The sequence below is a fragment of the Chiloscyllium plagiosum genome, chromosome 3, assembly GCF_004010195.1.
Source record: "Chiloscyllium plagiosum isolate BGI_BamShark_2017 chromosome 3, ASM401019v2, whole genome shotgun sequence".
Lineage (NCBI taxonomy): Eukaryota > Metazoa > Chordata > Chondrichthyes > Orectolobiformes > Hemiscylliidae > Chiloscyllium > Chiloscyllium plagiosum.
The window spans coordinates 51,903,980-51,914,724 of record NC_057712.1 but is presented as its reverse complement, the minus strand read 5'-3'; the positions used below and the strand labels follow the sequence as shown (position 1 = coordinate 51,914,724).

The following is a 10,745-nucleotide window of genomic DNA, read 5'->3' as shown; positions in this document are numbered from 1 at the left end:
CTGTCCCCTTTCCTCCCCCTAACTGTAACCCATTTATCCTTGTCCTGAGCCTTAGGAGTGACCAACTCCCGGTAACTCCTCTCAATTACCTCCTCAGTCTCCCGAATGATCCGTAGTTCATCCAGCTCCAGTTCCAATTCCCTAACACGGTTTTCAAGGAGCTGGAGTTGGGTGCACTTCCCAGCGGATGTCGCCAGCGGAGACGTGTGCCATGTCTTCCACCTGCCACATTCTGCAGGAGGAGCAAGCAATTGCCCGAGCATCCATACCCAACTTATCTGAACACGCACTCAGTACTAAAGTAGAAAGCTTAGTTCAAGTTGTTATAAAATCAGTAACAAACTTATATTCAATAGAGGAAGTTTAGAATGAACCTTACCTTATTAACTAGGTTAGAGGAGGAGGGTGGGTGGGAGACTCTACAGTTGTAGAGTCTCGGGTTTAGCCGCCTTGCTGATATATATGGTCACTGCTTTCCTTCCTGGCTGCTGCTCTGGTCCTCATCACTTCCCCCGCTGCTCCCGCTCCTTCTGTGAAAGGGAAAACACAGCTGTCCGCTACCGGTAAGTAATTTTAAAACAAAACTGCCTTACCTTAGCTGCAGTCTTCCGGGTTCGTCTTACCTCCGCTGTTGCTTGCACTCAAAATGGCCGTTGGCGTCGAAGGGCGAGTATTTATACTCACTGCTTTCCTTCCCGGCTGCCCCTCTGGTCCTCGTCACTTCTCCCACTGCTCCTGCTCCTTCTGCGAAAGGGAAAATACCGCTGTCTGCTACCGGTAAGTAATTTTAAAAAAAACTGCCTTACCTTAGCTGCAGTCTTCCGGGTTCGTCTTACCTCCGCTGCTGCTCGCAGGTGTGGTTATGTTTCAGCTTGTCATGATCTCCTTTCGACTTCGTGAATATCTCATCAATATAAACACCTGGACACAAAATGTATAAAATATATATCAAAACAGTACTTTGATTTTATATAGCTATATTAGGAGGCATTGGAGAAGATACAATTTTTTATTTTAAGGTTCTTGCCAATGTTCCCTCCAAGCACATTGTTTGCTTAGATGTCACTCAGATTGCTTTTCGCCTTTAAGAAACTAGGCATGCGACTACATAGTATTTAAAAAGTACTTATCATTGAGATGAACAGGCCACATACACACGCTTAGAGAAATTCAGAGGAGTCACTGTTTATAAGCATCAGGAAGATTGAACAGGGTGCAGATCTGGGAAGTAAAAAGTTGGGAATAGTTGCAGTTCTTTAAGATTTTGAAAAGGGTTGGATAGGGTAGACAGCGAGAGGTGGTATTTGCTTGTGGGGAGTTCAAATCTAGGGGCTGTAAGTGGAAGGTAATTGCTAATGAATAGAATTAGGGTGAGGGCGAGATTAAGGTTCAGGAATTGAAGGCAAACATCAGTGTGATTAGAATGTGGCAGAACATCTGGACTAGTATATGACGGAAACAGTATTACGTCAGTTGCTATCTGGTGGTGCTAACTGCAGAGTTCTTGACTTACCATCTGGTTTTAATGTAGTCTCCTACATATAAACCTTCAGATTAGCGTAAATGATGAAGTGTTTTGTTTCCCATGGTGTTGTCTGAGTATAAATCAGAAACAACTATACTCCCACCTCCATTTTGACCATCGTTTTTCAGATTGGGCCTTGATTAGCTCAGTTGGCTGAATGGCTGGTTTGTGATGCAGAGTAACACCAACCATGTGGGTTCAATTCTGGCACTGACTGAGTTTGCCATGAAGGTCCCTCTTTCTCAACCTCGTTCCCTCAGGTTAAACTCAGCACCAGTCATCTCTCTCCAATGAGACAGCAACTTCTATGGTAGAACTATTGCCAGTTCACCTAACAAAGGGGAAGTGGCAGCAAAATGATAATGTTACTGGCCTGGTAATCTAGGGGATATAGGTTCAAATCCCATACAGTATATGATAGCATTAGTTTCAGTGACTAATCTGACTAATTGAAAGCTGCTGTCAGTAATGGAACCATATTAGCCCAAAGTTAAAAATCACACAACACCAGGTTATAGTCCAACAGGTTTATTTGGAAGAATTTTTAACTTTGTACACCCCAGTCCAACACTGGCACCTCCAAATCATATCAGCCCTGATTGTTATAAAAACCCAACACAGGAATGTCTGCTTTCCTGACTTGGTCAGGCCCAAATGTGACTCCAGAGCCACAATGATGTAAATTAACTGCCCTCTGGAATACTTGGCAGAGCCACTTGTTTCAAAAGCATTTAGGGGTGGGCAAAGTTGTTGACTACATCCACCAGAAAGTTGTGTCCACATCCCACAAGAGAATTTAAGAAACTCAAATTTCAGGATCTTTATTAAATTCTCCCCAAATCTTCACAATCCCAGCTTTCCTGTACATAATTGCAGTCCCACAATTCTGGTCCAATTTCTGGTCAATCTCTTTTGTACCCAAGACTTTACATCTTCCCTAAATGATGCTCCAGATAACGAATTGCAATTGGCTCCCAATGCTTGTAGTCTGAGAGGCAGGAAACTAGTGCCAGATGATAGCATTCATTTGCAGTGACCACAATGATATAGTTGGTCAGAACGCATAGTGAGAATAGAGTGTGTACAATCCAGGGACGTGCAAGATTGAAACTTACTGGGTAGCCATGTCATTACATGTACAAATCTCTTGCTGCAAAGAAACATCTCTTTGGATTGAATGAAATGTCAGCTTTATGATCTCTCTGCAAAAGATCAGATTAACGAGGATGAGCTTGGTGCAAACTAACAGGACAATTAAAATAGCTGCAAACTGCAGCTTGACTGCTCCACAAAGTGGTCACTCAATCTCACATGTAATGATTGTTGTACGGGTGAGACTGTGCTGAGTACAAAAATATAATCAAGTCAAAGGAACAAAGAGTAAATCACTTCTCTGCAACCCCCTCTGCCCTGGGAGGTGTGCTTTCAAGAGTTGGATAGTGAGGAGAGAGGAGGTATAAAAACATTTGTTCTTCTGTGTTATCGGTTTTTGGGGAAGGAGAACTGAAGGGTAGTCCTTTCAGAACATCGAAAATGGAAAGCCAGAGGTGGGGATTGGGATAGAGGAAATGAAGGCCTCATAGCAGAGCTGGTGGAAATAATGGAGGACAAGGCTGTTCGTAAGGACAAGGTGAATGCTATCACAGTTCTGGAGGGTGAGCTAAGGGTTGAGGCCACAAGAGTGGTTATAGCCAACCCCACAGTGTAGGTGTGGGAAGAATAACCAGTTGAGGAAAAAGGAAGGCATGTTGGAAGTACCAGCTGGGAAGTTGGCATCATCTGGACTGATGTAATGGATATGGTGAACGGCCAACAATGCTCTCAACAATACCCAAAGAGAGTTCCTTGATTTTGACCAAGCAATACTGAAGGAATGGTGATACATTTCCACGTCAGGATAGATGGTACTTAGAGGTGTTGGTTATCCCATGGACCTATTGCCCTTGTCCTTAGATTCCATCACACTTCTGACTTGTACCTTTTGAATGATCGATGGGCTATTGGGAGTCAGGAAGTAAGTTACTCACTGCAGAATTCCTAGCTCTGACCTCCTTTTGCAGCCACAGTATTTATATGGCTAATTTAGTGCAGTTTCTGGTGCATGGTAATCCCCAGAATGTTGATAGTGGAGGGTTCCATAATGGTAGCACCGTTATCAAGGGGTGATAGTTAGATTCTGTCTTATTGATGATGGTCATTGCCTTGTGTTGTGATGTTGGGTTGAGTATTTATGGATTGAAAGACAGGGTGTTAGAATTTTGTTTAAGTGAAATGATAGCGGGGGAGAGTGCATGGTCCCTTGAAAAGATCATGTGTTTTACCAAAGAGAGTATCTGTGGGCAGCAATTTGCCGGTTGCAGATGCTCGAATTGAAACAAATGTATCAAAGGCTATACTGTTAGTAGGCAAAGCAACATTTTTATCTAGACAACAGATTTTTAAATTTAAACCAGGCATAAGGCGACTAAGGACCAATTAAATTTAAATCTGATAGTTTTGACAACCTAGAACTGAGCTGATTGCAAAGAAATTAATAGGTCATCAAGGGTATAAAAGAAGAGGGCATTTGAAAATCAGCGGAGAGCTAACTGTCACCAGAAGAGATGGTGATGGCTAGCACTGTTAGGTTTCCTTCTTGAGATTCTTACATGCTTGATGCAACTGCAATACGCCAACTTTTGTGAACAGCCTAACTCAGTACGTTGACAGGCCGACGAGGGGAGAGGCCATTTTGGATTTGGTGCTCGGCAATGAGCCGGGGCAGGTGCCAGATCTTGTGGTGGGAGAGCATTTTGGTGATAGTGACCACAACTGCCTCACATTCTACATAGCTATGGAGAAGGAGAGAAGCAGGCACAATGGGAAGATATTTAATTGGGGAAAAGGAAACTATGATGCTATCAGGCGTGAGTTGGGAAGCATGGACTGGGAGCAATTGTTCCATGGAAAGGGCACTATAGACATGTGGAGACTGTTTAAGGAACAGTAGTTGCGAATGATGCAACTGAGACAGGCAAGAAGGGGTAGATAAAGGAATCTTGGATGACGAGAGCAGAGGAGCTTCTCATCAAAAGAAAGAAGGCAGCTTATGTAAGGTGGAGGAAGCAAGGGTCTTGCTCAGCTCTGGAGGATTACAGGAAGGTGAGGAAGGAGCTCAAAAATGGTCTGAGGAGAGCCAGGAGGGGGTACGAAAAAGGCTTGGCAGGAAAGATTAGGGAGAATCCAAAGGCATTTTACACTTATGTGAGGAATAAGAGAATGATCAAAGAAAGAGTAGGGCCGATCAGGGATAGCATAGGGAAATTGTGTATAGAGTCTGAGGAGGTAGGGGAAGCTCTAAATGAGTTTTTTGCTTCTGTCTTTACGAAAGAAAAGGACCTTGTAGTGAATGAAACCATTGAGGAATAGGTAAGCATGCTGGAACTGATAGAGATTGAGGAAGCTGATGTGCTGAAAATTTTGACAAACATTAAGATTCACAAGTCACCAGGGCCAGACCAGATTTGTCCTCGGCTGCTTTGGGAAGCGAGAAATGTGATTGCTTCGCCACTTGCAAAGATCTTTGCATCTTCGCTCTCTACTGGAGTCGTACCTGAGGACTGGAGGGAGGCAAATGTAATTCCTCTCTTCAACAAAGGAAATAGGGAAATCCCCAGCAATTACAGATCAGTCAGTCTCGCGTCTGTCATCTGCAAGGTGTTAGAAAGATTTCTGAGGGATAGGATTTTTGACCATCTGGAAGAGCATGGCTTGATGAAATGCAGTCAGCATGGCTTTGTAAGGGGCAGGTCATGCCTCACAAATCTTATTGAGTTCTTTGAGGATGTTACTAGACAAGTTGATGAGGGTCGAGCGGTGGATGTGGTGTATATGGACTTCAGCAAGGCATTTGATAAGGTTCCCCATGGAGGCCTGTTCAGAAGGTCAGGAGGAATGGGATACAGGGAAATTTAGCTGTCTGGATACAGAATTGGCTGGTCGACAGAAGACAGTGAGTGGTAGTGGAAGGAAAGCATTTTGCCTGGAAGTCAGTGGTGAGTGGTGTTCCACAGGGCTCTGTTATTGGGCCTCTACTCTTTGCAATTTTTATTAATGACTTGGATGAGGAGATTGAAGGATGGGTTAGCAAGTTTGTAGACGACACAAAGGTTGGAGGTGTCGTTGACAGAATAGAGGACTGTTGTAGGCTGCAGCATGACATTGACAGGATGCAGAGATGGGCTGAGAGGTGGCAGATGGAGTTCAACCTGGATAAATGCGAAGTGATGCATTTTGGAAGGTCGAACTTGAAAGTTGAGTACAGGATTAAAGACAGGATCCTTGGCAGTGTGGAGGAACAGAGGGATCTTGGTGTGCAGGTACATAGATCCCTTAAAATTGCCACCCAAGTGGACAGGGTTGTTAAGAAAGCATATGGTGTTTTGGCTTTCATTAACGGGGGGTTGAGTTTAAGAGCCATGAGATCTTGTTGCAGCTCTATAAAACTTTGGTTAGACCGCACTTGGAATACTGTGCCCAGTTCTGGTCGCCCTATTATAGAAAAGGTGTGGATGCTTTGGAGAGGGTTCAGAGGAGGTTTACCAGCATGCTGCCTGGAATGGAGGGCTTATCTTACGAAGAGTGGTTGACTGAGCTTGGACATTTTTCATTGGAAAAAAGAAGAAAGGGAGGGGACCTAATTGAGGTGTACAAGATAATGAGAGGCATAGATAGAGTCGATAGCCAGAGACTTTTTCCCAGGGCAGAAATTGTTAACACGAGGGGTCATAGTTTTAAGCTGTTTGGCGAAAAGTATAGAGGGATGTCAGAGGCGGGTTCTTTACGCAGAGAGTTGAGAGAGCATGGAATGTGTTGCCAGCAGTAGTTGTTGAAGCGAGGTCATTGGGGATATTTAAGAGACTGCTGGACATGCATATGGTCACAGAAATTTGAGCGTTCATACATTAGGTTTACCTTACATGAGGATCAATGGTCGGCACAACGTCGTGGGCTGAAGGGCCTGTTCTGTGCTGTATTGTTCAATGTATTCCAGCAAGTACAAGCTTTTGGAGGATTACTTAACACTCTTCGTGATGTTTGTGGAGTGTGTCAAGCGATGTTCTCTGAACAAGGGAACTGTCCTCCCTTTGTACAGGGTTTTACATCATTCAGTCATGCACGCAAAACACAATCCAAGAAAAAGTTTCTCTTGTTCAGACAGCGTTGCTTGACATGCTCCGCAAGCATCGCGAAGAGTGTTAAGTGATCCTCCAAAAGCTTGTGTTGCTGAAATAAATCGTAGTTGTTCCCAGAAGTTGTCATATTGCAGTTGCATCAAGCATTTAAGAATCTTAAAAAGGGAACTTAATATTTGGTGACAAGAATGGGATTCCAACATATATGGAACTTCTTGGCAGACTAAGTAAGTGATCGCTTACGTGATGGTAATGTGAGACAGATGGGCCCACTAGGTAAGATTTACTTTGATCTCTCTCACTAACCTATCACTTAGTCGACCCCTCATCCCCTAAAACTCTGTAGTGACTGAATCTCTGAGATAGCTTATGCACTTATATGCCAATGCGTTCGTTCCAGGGAGGTTAGAGTCCCCCTGGAATATGGAGTTTAGAGTTCTCAGAACTATAAGTTACCCAAAAGGGAGGTTAGAAACCCCTGGAAATCACAGGTTAGTATCTTCTAACAGCAGGGTCTCTTACGCCCCAGAACATAGTACATAAAACGAAGGATAACTACTGTATCTGTCTCAATCACCCTGTCTGCGATCAGTTGTTAAGAGGGGAAATCCCTCACGTGAAGGTCACCCTGAAGTGGGCATGGAGAATGAGGACACTGAACTATTATATAGAGATAAGTTAGGAAGTTGCAACTTAAAAAAAAAAGGGGCAGACATTGGATAAGTCGGGTGCCAGAACCTTTTGCATCCCCAAAATGAGGAACGGTTCAGGCGCCTGATAGGATGTTTAAATAAAAGAATTGGGAAATGAAATTTGGCTGATGGGAGGAACTTGGGACATAGAAAAATGTTTAAAACCAGAGGAGGCAATTTGGAAATGTAATGGGGCGACTAAATGGAAAACTTTAATATCCGTGGGGACAAAGACTGCTGAGGAAATAAAATCTAAACAGACCAGCTGGGTGAGTAATGCACGTCAAAGAGGGCTCTGAGTGTGTGATCATGAGGGAAACCCTAACTCTTGGGAGGTGCTGAAGAATCAGTGTGAAGATTATGATTTCGGTAGAGAAAAATAGGAAAAACTGAGAAAGGATAGGCAAAGTAAGGGATCAGGGTTGAAATGCCAATCTGGACAATTGAGGTACCTCCTGACATGTCTGGTCTGCAAATAATGTTTCAAAATCATGACACTGATGACCAGCTATGATCACAATGCGGATCTCTGACCTCCTCAGGGTCACCTATTCAGAATTCACTATATGTCTAAAATCTCCTCAAAGCCATTCTCCTTCCCAAGCAATTGGCCATAATCAAATGTGCTGCCCATGTAATGGACAATACGGACATCAGCGGTGGCAATGCCAGAGCTGATCGAGCTGCCAAAGACGGGGCAACAGCTCACAATTCTATTGTGTTCTCCATGAACCTGCAGGTACCAAATTGATCACCTGCGTGGAAAACAATGAGCATACTATGAGCATTAGTAAGACATATGATAAGGTTCCCCATGGTAGGCTTATGCGGAAAGTCAGGAGGCATGGGATAGTGGGAAGTTTGGCCAGTTGGATAGAGAACTGGCTAACCGGTTGAAGTCAGAGAATGGTGGTGGATGGTAAATATTCAGCCTGGAGCCCAGTTACAGGTGGAGTTCCGCAGGGAACGGTTCTGGATCCTCTGCTGTTTGTAATTTTTATTAATGACTTGGAAGAGGGAGTCGAAGGGTGGGTCAGTAAGTTTGCAGACGATACGAAGATTGGTGGAGTTGTGGATAGTGAGGAGGGCTGTTGTCAGCTGCAAAGGGACTTAGATATGATGCAGAGCTGGGCTGAGGAGTGGCAAGATGGAGTTCACCCCGTCAAGTGTGAGGTTGTCCATTTTGGAAGAACAAATAAGAATGCGGAATACAGGGCTAATGGTAGGGTTCTTAGTCAGGTGGAGGAACAGAGGGATCTTGGAGTCTATGTACATAGATCTTTGAAGGTTGCAACTCAGGTGGATAGAGTTTGTAAGAAAGCCTATGGAGTATTATCGTTCATTAGCAGAGGGATTGAATTCAAGAGTCATAAGGTGATGTTGCAGCTGTACAGGACCGTGGTAAAGCCACATTTGGAGTACTGTGTGCAGTTCTGGTCGCCTCACTTTAGGAAAGATGTGGAAGCTTTGGAGAGGGAGCAGAGAAGATTTACCAGGATGTTGCCTGGAATGGAGAGGAAGTCGTACGAGGATAGGTTGAGAGTTCTCGGCCTTTTCTTGTTGGAACGGCGAAGGATGAGGGGTGACTTGGTAGAGGTTTATAAGATGATCAGAGGAATAGATAGAGTAGACAGTCAGAGACTTTTTCCCCGGGGTAAGACAGAGTGTTACAAGGGGACATAAATTTAAGGTGAAGGGTGGAAGGTATAGGGGGATGTCAGGGGTAGGTTCTTTACCCAGAGAGTGGTGGGGGCATGGAATGCGCTGCCTGTGGGAGTGGCAGAGTCAGAATCATTGGTGATCTTTAAGCGGCAATTGGATAGGTACATGGATAGGTGCTTAAGCTAGGACAAATGTTCGGCACAACATCGTGGGCCCCTGACCCAGAAGATGCATGGGTGTTCACATTCTGCTTCAAAAGGCCTCTGGATCCCTCCAGTCAGCCAAGTGTGTATACCTGATGCTTTGTTACCAATGCTTATTGACTGTTTTCATACTGAGGGAAAAGTGAGGACTACAGATGCTGGAAACCGGAGTTTAGATCAGAGTGGTGCTGCAAAAGCACAGCAGGTCAGGCAGCATCCGAGGAACAGGAAAATCGACATTTCGGGCAAAAGCCCTTCATACTGATACCCACCTTGGCGAGGAGGAGAAGAGAGAGGAAATGCAAAGGTAGATTAGACTTTTAGATTAGATTACTTACAGTGTGGAAACAGGCCCTTCGGCCCAACAAGTCCACACCGCCCCGCCGAAGCGCAACCCACCCACACCCATTCCCCTACATTTATCCCTTCACCTAACACTATGGGCAATTTAGCATGGCCAATTCACGTACCTGCACATTTTTGGACTGTGGGAGGAAACCGGAGCACCCGGAGGAAACCCACGCAGACACGGGGAGAATGTGCAAACTCCACATAGTCAGTCGCCGGAGGCGGAAATTGAACTCGGGTCTCTGGCGCTGTGAGGCAGCAGTGCTAACCACAGTGCCACCGTGCCGCCCCAAAACTTTTGGCTGCTATCATCATCTCTGAAGTTTCTCCATCTATAGGTAAAGCATGCCTTCGGACTACTGCCCGTCCCTCCACAACCTGATCTAAGTCCCACTCCACTTAGCCAGCCTCCTGGAAATGTTACCCATTGCGCACTCAGCACCAAGTCACATTCCTGGGGATCTTGCTCAGTGCTTCTGATAGACAATTCACCCTGGAACGTGTCGCACCCATTCTGGTGATCCTTCCTGCTCTCCCAACACCAGCACTGCCTGCCGGAGTAGGAGGACACAAGGGATTCAATCAGATCCCTAGTCACAAGCAGGAAAAGTGAATAAGCTAACAATGGTGAAGAGGAGGTCCATACGCTTTTTGTCAGTGGCTTTCCTGTGGACATTAAACCATGTGAGTTTTACCTTCTCTTCCGACCATTTAAGGGATATGAAGATCCACTGATCAAGTTAATGTCAAAACAGCCAGTTGGCTTTGTTACATTTGACAGCAGAGTGGGAGCAGAAGCAGCAAAGAATGAATTAAACGACATTTGATATGATCCCAAAACTCTTCAGACTCTCCGATTTGGAATTTGCAAAGGCGAACACTAAGATGGCCAAAAGCAAACTGCTGGCCACACCTAACCTCACAAATATGCACCATGCCTTGGGAGCACACTTCATTGCTTGGGAACCCCTACAACATTGCAGGAACAGCACTGATCCTTGCATCTCCAGAGGTCTGGACTCCACTGTACACAACAAAATTGACCGCTGCTAGATTGGATTTTGTTTTCAGGTTGAACTTTACTGAAGGATATTTTGAGTAACTGGCTCATTTCCACTCAACTTGAAAGGGATGGAGTGGT

General features: G+C 44.8%; 2 long non-coding RNA genes across 2 annotated transcripts in view; one reads left to right on the top strand and one right to left on the bottom strand.

Moving 5' to 3' along the window:
- LOC122543326 overlaps positions 1–10,745 on the top strand; it is a 237,506-nt gene that overhangs the window by 113,802 nt on the left and 112,959 nt on the right. The gene's annotated exons all lie outside the window — the stretch shown is intronic.
- Positions 409–10,745, bottom strand: part of LOC122543321 — a 61,173-nt gene continuing 50,836 nt past the window's right edge. Inside the window, exons 2-3 of the long non-coding RNA XR_006309996.1 lie at positions 624–921; positions 409–530 (exon numbers count right to left, since the gene is read on the bottom strand). This is a non-coding gene — a long non-coding RNA (uncharacterized LOC122543321). The remainder of the gene's footprint in view (positions 531–623; positions 922–10,745) is intronic.